General features: G+C 35.8%; 1 long non-coding RNA gene across 1 annotated transcript in view; it reads right to left on the reverse strand.

The window, feature by feature from the left end:
• Positions 1 to 3,317: 3,317 nt before the first annotated feature.
• Positions 3,318 to 17,143, reverse strand: part of LOC116240584 (uncharacterized) — a 53,648-nt gene continuing 39,822 nt past the window's right edge. The window contains exons 3-4 of the long non-coding RNA XR_004169334.2: positions 4,494 to 4,626; positions 3,318 to 3,388 (exon numbers count right to left, since the gene is read on the reverse strand). This is a non-coding gene — a long non-coding RNA (uncharacterized LOC116240584). The remainder of the gene's footprint in view (positions 3,389 to 4,493; positions 4,627 to 17,143) is intronic.

Consider the following 17,143-nt stretch of genomic DNA (forward strand, 5'->3'; position numbering starts at 1 on the left):
CCAGGATTGTCAGTGTGCTCCTGTCATGGTTTTATGTTTTTGGTTTTCAGTATTCCACATCAAAACATCATGTAGTGCATTTAGAGTTAAAGTGTTAATGCTCCAATTCCAGGTACCTATCCCTATCTATTATGGAAGTCACGGGATCTGACCCTTCCGGGTGGGGCGGTCTCTTACTGCCTGGCAGTGGGTGCTGGAGGGTGCTTTCCTAGCCGTTCCAAGCTTTTCAGGTTTGACTCGGTCTCAGGAACTCTCTCTCTTCTATCTTATTTATTAGTCTCAATTTCAATTAGATTGTACTATATTGTGTTATCTTGCATTCTGATATCATAGTTAGTAAAATAAGTTTTCCTCCATAGATTGTTGCCGCTAGTTTTTTTTTTTTCTTTCTTCCTTCTCATTTTGTGGGGCTGGGGGGAGGGGGGTGCAGGGGCCTACTGCCCCCTGTCACGGGCATAGATTGATCTAGTTAACTCTGTGATAGCCCCATGATCTTCAAACTTTTACGGAGCCTGGTATGACTATGTTGGAAGAAAAAGATTGTCTTATCTGGCCTGATTCTGGAAGTTCAAGCCTTCTGCTTGGTCAGTGTTGCGGTATAGCAGTCAGAGCTCATGATTTGTCTGGGTTCCAGGAAATAGAGAAGGATCACCCTGTCCCTACCCCAAGAGATAGTACACATCACTTTATCCACTGAGGGCTGTCTCTTGTACCTTTTCTTCAGTGTAGAATTCACATGTCACCACTTTTGTGGACTGATGTTTTGTCTCTGGCTCATAGTGGTAACACCATATCTCATCAACAGTAATGATGCGATGCAGGAAACCAACACCCTCAGCACCATATTGATTCAATAGGTCCTGACAAACTTGTATACGGTGTTCTTTCCGTTTTTGTGAGAGCATTCATGGAACTCACCTGATGCAAACTTTGCAATATTTCAACATTGCCACCATCACTTGCAATACATTGGAGCCAATATTCAGCTCCAAAAACAGTTCTCTGGTCATAATCTGCTGATTCACATGAGTGAGCTGATCAATACACTCTTCATTTCATGATGTGACAACCGTGCTTGGCTGTCTGAAATGTGGCTTGTTCTTCACTTGGCTTGCCACTGCTGAAATGTACCACCCACTGTCTCACTGCGCTGACATCCAAAAACGTTCAGCAAGTGTTAGTGAGTGTCAATAGATGTGATTGTTTCCACATGGAGGAATTCAGTGTCACACCTTAGTTCATATATACTTGCATGTCAGATGCAATTCTGTCAGACTGCCCTTCTGCTGCCATCTGTCACATGGCAACAAAATGTAATGGAATGTTGACGGGAAGGTTCATCCTTTACTGCCATACTACCAACATTTTTCGCTGAAATAATGAGCCAATAGAATAAATTAGGAGGCATTACTTTCGGAGCAGCCCTCATATATTATGGAAAGCTTTTCATGTAAGTCACAAATATAATAATCCCATAAGTGTTAAATCTTTATGCTGTAAAACCTTTTTTTAATTAAAATAGATGAAAATCATTCCTGCAAAGTGAATATCTTTGAAATTATGCTTAAAGTTTTAGTGTTCCTAGTAGAAAAATCTCCAAGAGAAGTGATTACTTTCCTCTCATGTTCTACAGTCATTGTACTAACATACTGCTAAATGTCAGATAAAATGTTTTCATAAATAATATATACAACTATCTATTTGCCTTAGGTATTGCCTTTTGAAATTCCTGTAGTTATTCACCACTTACTGAAGAAAATTACATCTCTTAGAATAGATGTTTGAAGCAGTCAGGCAGGGGGTTTCATTGGTTTCAGCAGAACATGAAGTTTAGTCAAGATATGATTTTATATGCGTACTTATCCGTAGTTTTGGTGTATGGTACTAGAGAACAATTTTTGAACTTAAATAGGAGAGAACTATTTTTCTCATTATCACTCTGATATACACTTACATTTCATTATTGTATTGTTATTATATTATTTTGTTGCGTTGGTGAGAATGATACAATAATCATATACTGTTTTTTCTATGCTCTAATTCTTTCCTATATTCAAATAGCCATAAAATTTAATTAAAAATATATATATATATTTATCACCCAGAGAGGTAAAGTTAACCCTTTATAAAATTAGGCACTCCCTCATACACAAAACCTATAAATAAAGCACACTATATTGGCAAGCTTCTAGACGTAGATATGACGGTCAAATAGTCCTAACTGTTTAAACTAGCAAAACTAGAATAGCTATCATTACACATATAACATATATTCTTAAGCCAGGTATTTAGGTAAGTCAATAAATGACTCTTCCCTTTTCATAACGTAAGCTCTTTATTTCTTCGTTTTATTGCTACTGCATTTACAATTTGAAAATTTCTTTTTGCCCTTACATTATGCAGTGATACATAATGGAGGCCAATATATGTGACTTATAATTGGCACTGATTAAGATCAAGACTGTGGTTGGCTGTCTCTGTTGCTAGGCAGTATCCTATTAAGCCATAGAAATACATCTGCATTTGATCAGATGATCATACCACTAATATTTACCAAAAAATATGCACCAAAAATTTTACAGGGAATAGATAAAACCTAAATCAAATAAACACCACAGTTGATTATATTTAACTTTTAAAATCAATCTAACAATTATTAAGATTTTTAATGTTAATGTTTATAATTTGTCTCTTTTCTCCTTTCTGTGTGTTGTAAATTCATATAACCCTGATTCTTACAGGTTCATCATCACAGAGGCATTTGAATTTTATCTTTTTAATCAAATCTGCTTAAGTCTGTTTGTCTGATTCTCTGTCTTTTTGTGTGGAAGCTGACAGATGACTGTCTAACAGTGAAAAGTGTTCATAATAGACATCTTAAACATCCTTGTTATTCTGAAGAAAAAATGAAATTCCTAAAATATTTCTCAGCACTGTTGTCCTCCTTGTTAAAGGGGGGAGGACAAAGGTATTTAAAGCAAATTACCAAATGACAGCTTTATGGAAAAATATTCCCATTTCAGAAATCAGATGGAAACAAAATGTACCTTTGTGCTAGCTGTTCCAGATGGTTAAGATGGATATAACTTACATCAATAAGTACAAAGCTATCAGAGAATGACAAGTATAGTATGTATAGAAGTTTCAGCATTCTTCTAGGTTCAGACTTTATGGTAACAACCTTAGTGTAAGAAATTGAAATTTCTTCCTCTGCAACTATGATCCACTTAGGTGGCACATACCACACAGCTGATTTTGAGTTAGGTACATCTACACTGATAATAACATTCATCAAGGAGCAAACTGAAGCACTGAACCTTTGGCCATCCACAGTACTTTATTGCTGGCTTTTTTCCTGGATGTCGTCCAGATCACTATAACTGGTTTCCTGTCAGAAAAGGGATACTTATGTTCCTCCATTTGTAAAATAAAAAAAAAATAATAAAATAAAATAAGATAAAGACAATACAGAAGTATCTGTGCTAATTTTGATAGTAGAAACCAAATTTGCAGAAATTCAAGAGAATTCTTTAACTGAAAAGAAAAACACACTGCACTGTTTAGAGATGTAGTTTTCTTTGGGTAACAATATAGAAACAGCAATTTGGTTAACATGTGAAAAATGAATGTTTTTTTTTTTTCTGTAAAATTTGTATAAATACTGTGTGTTGCTCAGGTAATCTGTGTGAGATCCTGTTTGAACACTTTGAAATGAATGAAAATACACTGTATGGAAGATAGCAAAAGGAAACAAAATAAGAGAAAGAAAAGCTGTGCTAAAGCATACTGTAAGCCTTTGAGGAAACAGAGGTGAAATCATGAAGTCACCTTTCCTTTCTATTGAGCAAAATATCCCAGATGGCCTGGTTAGGTACAAGCTTTCTATCCAAGATCTGAGGTCAAATAGAATATTTAGATCTTTATGATTTATATGCCCAAAAGGGGAGGGAAGTAGACTTCAGTAGATTGAGGCTGAGACACAGATAATGGAAGACAAATAGCAATGAGAAAACATGCTGAGAGGAGGAAGTACAAATGCTCCCTGCAAGATGCAGGGGCCAACATGGTTAAGGAAAGCCAATCTTTTCCTTTGGCTTTGGCTGGCTCCCTCTGCTGCTATGAAAGTCTTTTGCATCCATCTCACTCAGAGGGAAACAGCAGGATCAAACTTCTCTGTAAAAGGTAAGATAGAAGATCATGGGAAAGGAACATTAAGGAAAAATGTGCAGAATCAAAGTGAAAAATGCAGAAAACTCTGCAAAAAATTCTGTATTAGCTGATAGTTGAAGCTACCAAATTATCATCTCAGATGCTTTAAATACAAATAAACAAAATGAGAGGTTTTTTTCGGGTGTATAAACTGCTCTTCATAAGGAAAGCAAATAGACAATTTTTCTGAAACAGAAGTACAAATATAGTATCAGTGTAATTCCTCTACAGTTATACACACACCCTCCAAAAATTTTCTTCCAAGGACAAAGATTCAGATTTACCCATAAAGGCTAGTAAGAAGTGTGGGAGTGTTATCACTTCATGACTTCTGGCAGAGGAGTATTTGCAGGAAACACTTCAAAGAAATGGTTATTCATGTCGTTCTCAGTGAAGAATTCTTTTGTCTGATAATAACTGTAGGAGGTAGAAGAGAATATGTATTAATTTCACAAAAAACATCCTGATGCCAAAGTAAACATATTTTTGTATCATAGAGTAAATGCTGCATGCATCATGTTTTAATGATTGGCTTACATATTACTTGTATAGCAAATTTATTTGGTCAATTTTATAGTAAGAAAAAGCCTTCAATATTAGGCTCCATGATAAGTTTTCATAGCAACATTGTGGTGTTTCATTTCTAAATTACTGATTATATTTCCTCACCAAAACCTGACAGCCAGCAGGAAACACCATTTAATGCTGTTATTTTTGAGACAGCCAACTACTTGGAAATTTTGCAAGCAGTATTTTAAATAAAGAGAATAAAATAGTGATTTTTTTTCACTGATAATGGAACTGTAGGATGTTCTTGAATGTAAATTGCTATCAAGAAGTAAATTAGCAATTCAGAAAAATCAAGAAACATTATTTCTGACATCATTACAATAACAAAGTTATCTAATCCTTATACAAGTCTGGGTGCCAGAATCTAATTTGGCTGTCTTTAATATTCCAAGATAAAAAGGCATAATATTTTAGTAAGCAGCTTATAAATGATATAAGATAAAGAATCTGCAAGGAATTTCGCAATATTCATTGTTGATCTATCTTCTATTCCTAGGATACATCTCATTCCTTGCCACAATGTTTTCACACTTCAGCAAACAGTATGTGCACACATTTGTACAATATTGTAGAGAAATGTATTCTTTCTTTTGAATAAGATTATCTGATTTTTTTCACATGGTTTTTATTAAAAGTCATAGGTCAGAAGTAAGAGATTGTCTGATCATACTAAATGTACATAGGCTTCTTCTTCTTCTTCTTCTTTTTTTTTTTTTTTTTTTTTTTTTAATGCTCATACTAGATGGACAATCAGAAAATTCTTGCCTCAGAAATAATCCTTGAAAATCATAGTTTCTCAGAATTTTGCCACATCCTTTTGGAATTATGGGTTCTTCATAGCCTATTAAATAGAAGTGCTGCAAATGAACTAACAATATTCAGATGTTTGTCTGAGTAGACATGTTGAATAGCATCACTGACTCACAGGATCATAAACTGATAAATTCTGGAGGAAATAGATGTCTTCAATAATCACATTGTGGAAGCATTTCCTTTGAAACAAAGTTTTAATTCTATTTTTTTTTTTTTGTCATTATTTATTATTCCTGTTATAGAAAATTATGTACTGTTCAATTAAATTTCAAAAATGTCACCCCCTAAAGAAAATTTATTTCAAACAAAAATTATTTACAATGCACTATAAAAATACAGCAAAAGTGATAAAAATGAATGAGTGCCACAAATTAGCAATTACATAGTACTCATCAGGTTGCTAGTAATATATATGATATGACGATGTGATTCCAAGGCAAGTGGTAACTTGGAGAAATAACTGGATATTACTGTTGTACATTGACTGGTCCTGATAATTTACACCTATCTTCAACAGATGTCTGTCAAGATTTATTCTGAATACATCTTGAAATGAATTGTAAAATGCATTTAAAATACTATGATTTTGGAATTTTTGAATAAACACTGAAAAGAAACAAACCACATGAGCAGCTCAACTGCAGGCCAGTATTGTACTTAATAGTTGAAAACCAGAAAGACTATTAGCTAGATGTGGGACTGGATTGATGAGCTAGGAAGCAGAAATCCTAGTAAAGTCAGTTAGGAAGGCTTCATAGGAAATAAATTTTGTCAAATAAATCTGATTTGATGAAAATAAAAGAATAAGAAAGAGGAGGGGAGGGAATGCTTATGGAGCGGACAGTGGAGTCTCCCTCCGTTTTTGGAGATCTTCAAAAGCCATCTAGGCATTGTTCCGAGCAAGTGGCACAAGGTGACCCTGCTTGAGCAGGTGAGTTGTACCAGATTTATTAAAGCTCATTAAATCAATATAGGAATGTGGGCACATTTTTCATCAAATGCTGAAAATATGGAAAACTTGTCAATGTATTGATTCTCTCACTATGAGAATGGTGTTTTCCAAGAGATATGTTGTTGCTAAACACAAGATTTGCATTAGGTAAGCTAAAGCAGTTGAATACAGTTAGGCAGTAACCAAGTGAAGTTTAATAGCCTATAAAAAACCTGAGCTAATAGTCCCTTCTGGTATTAAACATAACCAAACTATGAGAAGCAATGATCTAATCACAATAGATTGCCTATCTACAATAAAATATCTTGAAGAAATCATGACTAATTTTAGGCTAAACATTTTAAATGTAATCAACAATAGAATCCTCTTAGTTATATACACATTTAAATGTACGCAACCACAAATAACTTAAAAAAGTTTGAAATTATATTGCAAATTGCTGAATTACTTTAAAAATAAACTGACTATTTCACAAATTGGCAACTGAAAAAGGAGTGTGATCATTTATGTATCTATAACTAGAAGTACTACCTTAATTTCAGGTTTCAATTTTTTTTTTTTTCCCCCTAAAGAAATTGATTTACAGATTAACTTGTCATGGGTATTTTTCTCCAAACGCAAAGGCTCAGAATGTAATCCAACATCAATTCAATGCTATTAGAATCCTTCTATTAGAACAATAGGTTTTGTATCAAATACAGAAATTAAATAAAGTGACAAATAATCGGGTTGGAGGAAGCAGTAGAGGGGAAAATTCAGAATAAATATAAAATGTTATTGATACAGTACAATTACCATGCGGGCAAAGGTTTCAATATTACAACAAAAATGTTGTGAAAGCCATATTGTGAATATCACATAAGTTCCTAACATTTTTATTTTTATAGATCTCTGAAATGATTTAATAACATCATGTAACCTTTTATATAGGAAATATATTTACAGAACATAGTAATTCAGATGGCAGACAGGTATCCAAACATATAATTCCAGCAATTTTTCAATGTATTACTAATAATTATAGAAAGTAGTTATGAAATACATCTCAGAAATTATTGGTTGAGTAATACAAGTATTTAGAACAAGTACAGAAATATCTGACAAATAATAATTCTTTTCATCAAAGAAAATATGATTCCTAATGCTAAACAAATGTATACGTAAAATAGGAGGCATTACTTTCAGAATAGCCCTTGTATGTATACAAATATGATGTTCACAATGTCAAACATATGGTACATGCCAACAGTACAGTTGACATTTGGTAAGAAAACCACAGAAGGACATGACATATAGAAAAAGTCCAGACAAACAGCAGAGTTAGCACAATTATACTATAAAGAGTAACATTAAAATGACTGACACAAGAAATAATAATGGTCCCTAATTTCCCACTAGGTAAGCCAGCAGAGATAGCAATTTCTTTTACTCATCCAGAATCACTAGCATCATTCTCAGCAACATATTCCACTACACATTCAAGTGCTATTCAAATATTGCTCATTTATAACTTATTTTGTTAGCTGAATAAAATGTTGAGTATTAAAACTGGCACTGGTTCAACCATCACAGTTCATTAAATTACTCAGGAGATCAGGACTGCAGTATAAATGCCTATGCGGTAAAATGAAATGATCTATTTATCAAATCATACCCTGCTGTGTTATTCATTTGATAATAAAAACTTTATTTTCTCCACTTGTGTCTTCTCTTATAAATGAGATATAAAGCTTTTTCAGTTTATTGTTTTGTATAAATATTTGAACAGTCAATGAAAGGTCAACAAAATATAGGTAAAGCTTCCCTGGAACAATAACAAGAAAAATGTTTGGTTTTGGAGAACTATATGTTTCTTTATATATATATTTGACCTAATGACTCTTCACATATACTGAACTCATAGTGATCCACAATACATGTTTCACTCATGAAGCTTGTGTTTGTTTTGCATCCTTTCACATGATCTTGCCTCAGTGAAGCAATATGAGAAATACCATCTTTTCTGTACGGGTCACATCTCATCATGAGGCAATACATATACTGTTCTAGTGTCTCTGTGAAGCTATACACATTAACACCTTGAAACAGATTTACTAATTGTCATTTCCCCCATATCCAGTGGAGTCCACTTCAGATGGTAATGTGGATATCTCCTCTGTCATGCTCCTTCTCGTAGGCTGCAGAGAAACACGTGCTTCACCATAACATCATCTCCCCACTTCTCATACCTTGGTATCTTCAGTGTTGTTTCTCATGCTTTTCTTCCTCGCGTTTATGCAGCATTTTCTCCCTTTTCTCAGAAGCGCCATCATCTTGGCTGTGGAGCCTAGACACAACCTGTGATAGGGCCACTGGAGATATCTGGAACCCAGCAGTACCTTGCTGCCAACACTTGGGTACTTGCACCCAGTACATTTATTTTTATGTAATGCTTAGCTTCTAATGCTTAGGTTAATATATATATAAATATTTATTAGGCTGCTAAGATTTCAATTATACTACAAATAATGTGTTGGGATTATATTTCAGTGTGACCAGGGAGGTGGGTCAACCCAGTAGTTGACACTGGTGAGGCTGCACCTCAAACACTGTGTTCAGTTTTAGGCCTCTCACTTCAAGAAAGACATCAGGGCCCTGGAGTGTGTTCAGAGAAGAGCAACAAACTGGTGATGGGTCTGGAGCACAAGTCTTATAGTAGTGACTGAGGAAACTGGGATTGTGAAATCTAGAGTAGAGGCTCAGGGGAGACCTTGTAACTCTCTACAACTACCTGAAAAGAGGTTATAGTGAGTTGAGAGTTGGCCACTTCTCCTAGGTAACAGCAATAGGATGAGAGGGAATGGCTTTAACTTGTGCCAGAGGAGGTTCAGGTTGGATATTAAAGAAAATTTATTCTCAGAAAGAGTAATGAGGCACTGAAACAGGCTGCTCAGGGAGGTGGTGAAGTCACTGTCCCTGGGGGTGTTCAAGAAAATGGTAGATATGGCAGTGAGTGATATAGTCTAGAGTAGTCACAGGCGTGGACTGGTGGCTAAAATAGATGACCTATGAAAAGAGAAGGAAGAAAAGCTGTAAAAAAACAACCTGACTGTATATCTGGTTTTACTTCAGTTTGCCTGCGGTTTACCATGGCAGTAGCATTTGCCTCAACAATCAAATAAGAAGTTAATAGAAATCTGTTTCCTTCATAATCTTTCCATTTCCATCTATTGGGTCAAGCACTGAATAAAGTAATTAGTTATGAAGGAAAATATTCTACAAAGGTCATACAAAATAAGCTCAGTGGGCATTAGAGGTCTTCTCATTTTCCAAAAAGTCCACTGTGTTCCAAGTAAGAACACAATCTCTCAGGTCAAGATGAACATTTGCTAATTCTCATGTTTTAGGAAAAAGTCCAAGAAATGTAAGTGCAGAAAAATAGTTAAAAAAAACAAAACACGTATGCAAACGCCAACAGATCTCAGGAACTTCAAAACTTTAAAAATGTTTTTATTCCACTTATGTAAGAGTCTCCAAATGACAGATTGATAGCTGCTCCATCTCTCCAAATTTGAGTCAATCAAAGCAACAAGAAATTGTACAAATGTTACATTGGATCTTGAATTACTATCAGAGACACAAATAAATTTATAACCTAAATTTACCAATTCAATAAACAAACTCTTCTACAGTTTTGGGGAGGAAGAATTGCAAAATGACTTTTTGCCTATTAAATACATCTTTTGCCTTTATCAGAGGGATACCCTGATGGTGCTCTGACCCAGCAGTGCAGAGGCTCAGCCTGGCCTTGGCCTGAGCTGGATTTCACTGGTTTAAACCTTTCATCAAGAGTCAGTGACTGCTGCTGCCCTGCTTAGCCTCAAAACATATACCTTTCATAATAAAACACAACAACAAGAATTTATGCAGGTCTGGTAACAGGCACAATGGAGATCGGTATGGATTGAGGTTTTTACTCCATCTCCCTAAACTTAATAACTTGAATTCAGTGACTTTGGGCTGATATTCTATGTGGAGATTCCCTAAAATAAATGAAGCAGCAACAGAAAAAAAGTCAGAATGCAGTGAAAAAATCTTCATTATTAATAAAGTCATGAAATATAAGACAAAAGGGTGTGATCTTTACATTGAAATTACATTAGAACTTACATGTCCCAGATCAAAATAAGGCTCTATTGTTTCATAGGTGACAATTAGGTAAAGCTGTGGGCAATATTTATTCTAGATCTTCAGAAATTTGTAGTGATTACAAGAAGTACAGTTTTAAGGAAATAAAGTAATTCCTGTAACTATGGATACCTATAGCTATGAATAGTTTATCATTTTATAAATGAATAACAATGACAGAGAGATCACTGAATAACTGACTGAAAATCATACACATATTAGAGCCAAAAATTAAATCCAGCACTTCAGACTTCTAGCCCAGTGGCATAAACAAAACATACTCTGCCATTTTGCTAGTGTGCATGTACAGGATCAGTTATTGATGCATTACTCCCATAGGATTATAGAGCACTCAGTGGATAACACAGAAATACTATCCGTCTTTCAGTAAGAACTAGGTTACTTAGCCTGGAGCTTTAGCTTAGGTAGCATTGATATGCCAGTGAATCGTGTTATGTAGACTTACCCTACGTTTTGGCATACTGAGTTGCTCTAGGATCAGACAGAGCCTGAATAATTTTGAGAAAGAAAATTGTCCTATTTTTCTGAACAATTTGGTATTCTGTAACATTATGACCATTATAACTCTAAACATGCTAGGAGTAAGAAGACTGAGATGTCAACAAACCTCTATTATCTTACACTGGTTCCATAAATGGCAAACTTCCATTTCTTTTCTGAATACTGTTAATTGTTCTGTCACCTACTTCTCCTCCTTCCTACATCATTTATTTTATCAACTTTATTGTTCTATCTGACATCAAACTGAATAATATTAAGTTACAGTCTCTTCTAAGTTTTACCTATTACTTCAAAATGTGATAGTGATTCTCTGGGGTAGAGTAGTGCAGAGTTTGATACTGTACAGCCTCCCTTGTTGCTTAGATGTCTCCTGCATGTCACATTTCACACACAGAAGTCCCTTTCAGATTCCTCCGATATCCAAACTTTTTTGAAGGGACTCCTAGAGACTGAACCTTATATCTGGGTGTGAATTATTCCTCAAATGCTTTAATCATTTTCCTTTCTGTTTCTCTCACCTATGAGATGTGTAATTGGAAGCAAGAATTACTATTTGTTACTATATTTGGTAGCTCTAGGGAGGCACTGATGAGGGACTCTACCAGCTAGTGGGAAAAATGGAAGGATGAAATATAAAACGACTTTGGGATTGAGGCTTTTCAAGGGGTGAAGAAAATGGGCTCGAAGAGAGTCCAGTTTCCAAATTATGGCTTAAGAACTATTTGCCCAGAGAGCTTGTGGATGCCCCATCCCTGGAGGCATTCAACATAAGGCTGGGTGTGGCTCTGGGCAGCCTGGTCTAGTGAAACTAGACTGATATTTAGGTGATTTTTAATGTCCTTTCAATTCAGGCAATTCTGTGATTCTATGATTCTATGTCTGTAGTCTGTGCACTGACCTAACAGTACAAGTATTCAGCCTGTACTTAGCCTGACCCTGGGTTTTGCTGGTATAACTCTATGTCCAGTAACTGCTACTCATCTTCATCTCTGGAAATGGCCCTGCTGGAGATCCCCCTCCAACTGACTTCCTGACAAAAAGCCTTTTGTGGGCATGGAACTGGAGGAGCTGGGGATCACTGTCAACCAAGGAAAAGAAAAGAGTTAATTAAAAATGTAAAAGAAATACAAGCAAGTCCTAGGGCTGAGAAAGAAGCTCACTGTGAACATGATATTCCTCCTAATGAAGACCTTGAGGATGCTGGTGACTTCTTGTAAATATTCCTTCCTACACTCCTTTGTTACAATGGCTGCAGCTGATGCTACTGGGGTCCAGAATGATGATGTAAGGGTGAATATAACCAGAAGTTATTTAAAAACTATCTGGGTAAAGTCCTGACTTATCTCATCTGATCTTACATTTTAACCTGATTTCAGGAGGAGCCTGTTTAAGATCCCTACAACTGGAATTGCCCTGTGATTCTGTGAGTAAATCCTCAGACATTTTCTAGTACAATAATTTCAAGGGCATTATCAAAGATTTGGGCCCTTGGTATGAATTGTGAATGTCAGTATTCCTATAAATTGCATAATAATAGTTGTTTGTATTATTCCAATGACAATATTAAGGTATTAATTAGGCTAAAATTTGTTTATTGACTCCATGTGTGTGCTGCCTTTTGTTTCTGAACAGATTTTGATTGTAACTTTATGTACAAGTACAAGAAAGACAGAGAGCTGTTGGAGAGGGTCTAGAGCAGAGACACAAAGATGAGCAAGGGAGTGGAGCACCTCTCCTATGAGGACAGGCTGAGGGATCTCGGCCTGTTCAGCCTGGAGAAAAGAAGGCTGCGGGGTGACCTCATTGCAGCCTTTCAATACCTAAAGTGAGCCTACAAACAGGAGGGGAATCAACTCTTGGAAAGGGTTGATAACTGCAGGGGAAGGGGAAATGGTTTGAAGTTGAGGGAGGGAAGATTTAGGTTGGATGTCAGGGGGAAATTCTTTACAGAGAGAGTGGTGAGGTGCTGGAACAGGCTGCTCAGAGAAGTTGTGGATGTCCTGTCCCTGGAGGTGTTCAAGGCCAGATTGGATGTGGCCCTGGGCAGCCTGGTCTGGTATTAAATGGGGAGGTTGGTGGCCCTGCCTGTGGCAGGGGGGTTGGAGATTCATGATTCTTGAGGTCCCTTCCAACCCTGGCCATTCTATGATTCTGTGATTCTGTGATATGGATATGGATATTCTGTGATTCTGGATATGTGGTAGAAGGCAAATTATATGTGGAAAGAGGGAAGTGGTTCTTCTAGATCATGAAAAAGTAAGTGTGCGATTAACAAGAAAAAGAGCATGGTTATCAGTGTATTAGTATAATAAAGATGACTTTATCATATTTGTATGGTAATAATCATAAAGGAAGGGATGGGAAGAGGGTTATTCCTTGTCTTAGAAAAGAAGGATAGAAAGATATGACTTTGATGGGCTGGACATATGCAAATTCAATTTTCTCTTTGTCCAGAAAGCAGTATTCTGGAAAAGATTGCTTTGCAACTTGGCTCTATCAGCCTGTGAGACTTGTTTGAATCAATCTTCAAATTCCATTTTTAAAAGTTAAAATGTTTCTAAATGTATGGTATTTTAAAGTAACCATAATCACTGTCAAATGTCCTTGATTCAAGGAGGGGCAACACCAAGCTTCAAAATACCCCATCATTACATGTATTTGGGAGGCACCCTTGCAATAAAGATGCATTTAAATGTTCAAAATGTATTTAAGAACGTGGGAGAGAAAAATCTAGCCAGGGATTAAATTAGACTAAACTCATATGGATTCATATTAATAAGAAGAATAGTATATTAGGGAGAAGAAGAATAGTAAAGAAGAATAGTAAATTAGTAAATTAAAAAGAAGAACAGTAAATTAGGCTCACTAATTCACAATTTTCCAGGCCTATTAGAAGACATGCAGACTTCAATGTCATCAATATTGTTGTTGAGTTTGAGATCAGATTACTCTTATTATTGCATATTACTGGCCCATTCTTTTAGTAGGCAATGAAATAACATGAATGACAGAGAAAGGTCAGTGAAGGTTTTTCATGTTGAGGTGAAGAACTTGTTGAAGCTTTAAAAAAAAACAAAAAACACATAAAAGCAGTGAAAGGGAAAGATTAAGAACTGTGTTGTAGCATAAACTCTGAGGAAGGAATTTCAAGAGGGATACCTAGCAGATGGCTTGATGAAAAGTGTATTTCGTCTGATATTATGCAAACCATTCTGAGCATAAAGCCTCTAAAGATAAAAATGTCATGCTGGCTGATAGGCAATCAGAGATTTTTCATTGGTAAGAATGAGAAATGAAAGTCAGTTACATGTTATGAACCTCCAAAAAACAAACCTTGCAACCTTCCTACAATGTTTCCTGGATAATTGTTAAATACGAACAGTGACATAGTCAGAGAAATAAATGCTTATTCTTCTCAGTGCAACTTGAAGACGCTCTGTTATACAAGGGGATAGATTTGCAACTGCTGTAATACTTTCTATTGTCAGTGCAAGTTATTTGTGTCCAGTGATAAAGTTATGAATTGCTAAGAATTGTCAATAAGAGAACATATTAAAATGTGACTCAAGACTTTAGACTCAGTGAGTCTAGAAATACATTTAATTCAGCTTTACCACTTGCAATTGTGAAATATCTTCTTGATAGAAAGCTACAGAAGGTCCTGTAATGTAACAGTGCCTTTCAGGAGAAGATAATAGGAATATACTGTATATGAGACGATGCTGTGGTTATCAAATTGGTGTATCGATAAAGCTGAGAGATAGTGGAAAGCAACGGAGTTTACAAAAAAATCTAGGAGTGCAATTCATGACCATCTCAGAGGGGATCAGTTTCAGATTTGTTCTCTTAAATTCAAATTTCTCTACTTAAATACTTGAAACTATGTGAGGAACATCTATGCTTTCGATATCAGATCTGTGAATCTGTCCTTTTGAATCAGATACTTTGCTCAGGATTTGATACAGTACAACACCTCAAATAGCTCTAAATTCCCACGGTAGCCATTGAAAACCTAAAGTGCATTTCAATTGATTAAATATTCCAATTGTTTCCACATTTCAATTACTCAGCACTATTTGATATTTTCATACTAGCTGAGGAGGATTTGAGTCTCTTTTCTGGTGTTATATGTCAGGTGGGTTGGAGACCCTGCACAATCTCAAATGTCACTAGACATTTGTGTGGATAACTTAATCAAAGTGGGCACTTATTTTGGCTATACTGAGAATTTAGATACATTAGACATCTTTATAAACTTATATGTAGTCATGAAAATATGTTCCTTTACACTTATAAACTTATTCTTGAATTGTATTTTATCCTGAAAGACAAGAGAGACATAATGCAGTAGTGGTCATAGAATCAGGGGGGGAAGAGGGCTGTAGAGTACTTACTCTTTTTATAATTATGGAGATAAGGAAAAAAGCTAAAATAACAGATTATTTCAAGCTTCTAAAGGAAAATGGACAAATCTATTATGAGTCTGAAAAAAAAAAAAAAATCTAATTCAACCCAGCTAATTTCTTTCCATGACAAATTGGAGACCGTGTGAATGTGAAATAATCTGGCTAAATCTATGGTGTCGTAAACTTCAGTATGGGTTTAAACTTTATTACTTGCTATTGGTTTAATTTTGTTTGTTTGTTTGTTTCTTTGTTTTTTAATAATCTAAGTAAGGAATTTTTTTTTTTTCTTTCATCTTTTACAGAGGACTTAAATATTGATTTGGAAACTGTGCCCAGAAAACTGTTATCTGTGATTCACTGACAGAACAGAAAAATGCACAGAGAAGCTTCATTCATTTTTTTCATTAGTAACTGGGATTATGGAATCAAGAGCATATGATTAAATTTTCAGGCAACACATAGCTGGGAGGGACTATCAGCATACTGGAGGATAGGACAAGAATTCAAAATGATCTTGACAAATTGGAGAAATGGTGTGGAAAAAAGACAGATGTAGTTCAATAGAGATGGGTGCAAGGAACTGCATTTAGACAGATATAATTAACAGCGTAAGTGGGAGGAAAAACAAATGGTTGTGGAAAAATTAATTCCCCTCCTTCCCAAGGATTATCATGGATCATAAACTGAATTTGAATTTGTAAAATTATACTTCTGTGAAAAAATCAAACACCATACTCAAAATATAATCAAGAATGTTGTCTGCAAAATATATTAAATATCACTGATTACTTTACTCATTTAGTGAGACAACAGGTAGAGTACTGTTTTCTTGGCAGGTCAGTGTCAACAACTATTTCTTTGAAACAGAGGAATTTCAAAATAAGCAGTCTCAGAGGCAGATCAGAGATCTAGAGGGCATGATCTAAATAGAAATACTGGATAAACTAAGTATAGTCAAGAGAAGACTGTGGGAAATACATAAAAATCTCTTTTTTGAAAAAGGTTTTTCTTTTGGAAAAATATACCGTGATGGGTCCAACAGTCCAAGAGATTGCTGAGGCTGCTGCAGCTCCACACCTCAGACTGAGCACATCTTCCCAGGCACACAGAGCACACGCATACACTACATCACAGAAACACAGACAGCACCAAGGACCTCAGCCTGCACCCGTCTCTGTTTGAATGGGATAGAAGTCTGCTAGTGAAAAAATATATGTGTATATCATGGACTCCGTCCCTTCTCTGCAGTTGCCTGAAGATGAAGCCCCTATCCCACTGCTTGTATACTATCCCCATCACTCACACAGATATAAAGGCACACCCAGTGCTGGCTAGGATCTCCTGTTTCCCAAGTAGCCATTCCCTACTGTGGTCAGACTCTCAGGCACACAAATGTCCCTCTGTCTCCTAGACCACATTACCTACTCAAACATTTTGTCCAGCTGGTCTTTACTAGGGCTCACCCACTTTCACACACATACTACCTCCTGGTGCTTCCACAGAC

The sequence above is a fragment of the Phasianus colchicus genome, chromosome 2, assembly GCF_987193195.1.
Source record: "Phasianus colchicus chromosome 2, bPhaCol1.hap1.1, whole genome shotgun sequence".
NCBI classification, from domain to species: Eukaryota; Metazoa; Chordata; class Aves; order Galliformes; family Phasianidae; genus Phasianus; species Phasianus colchicus.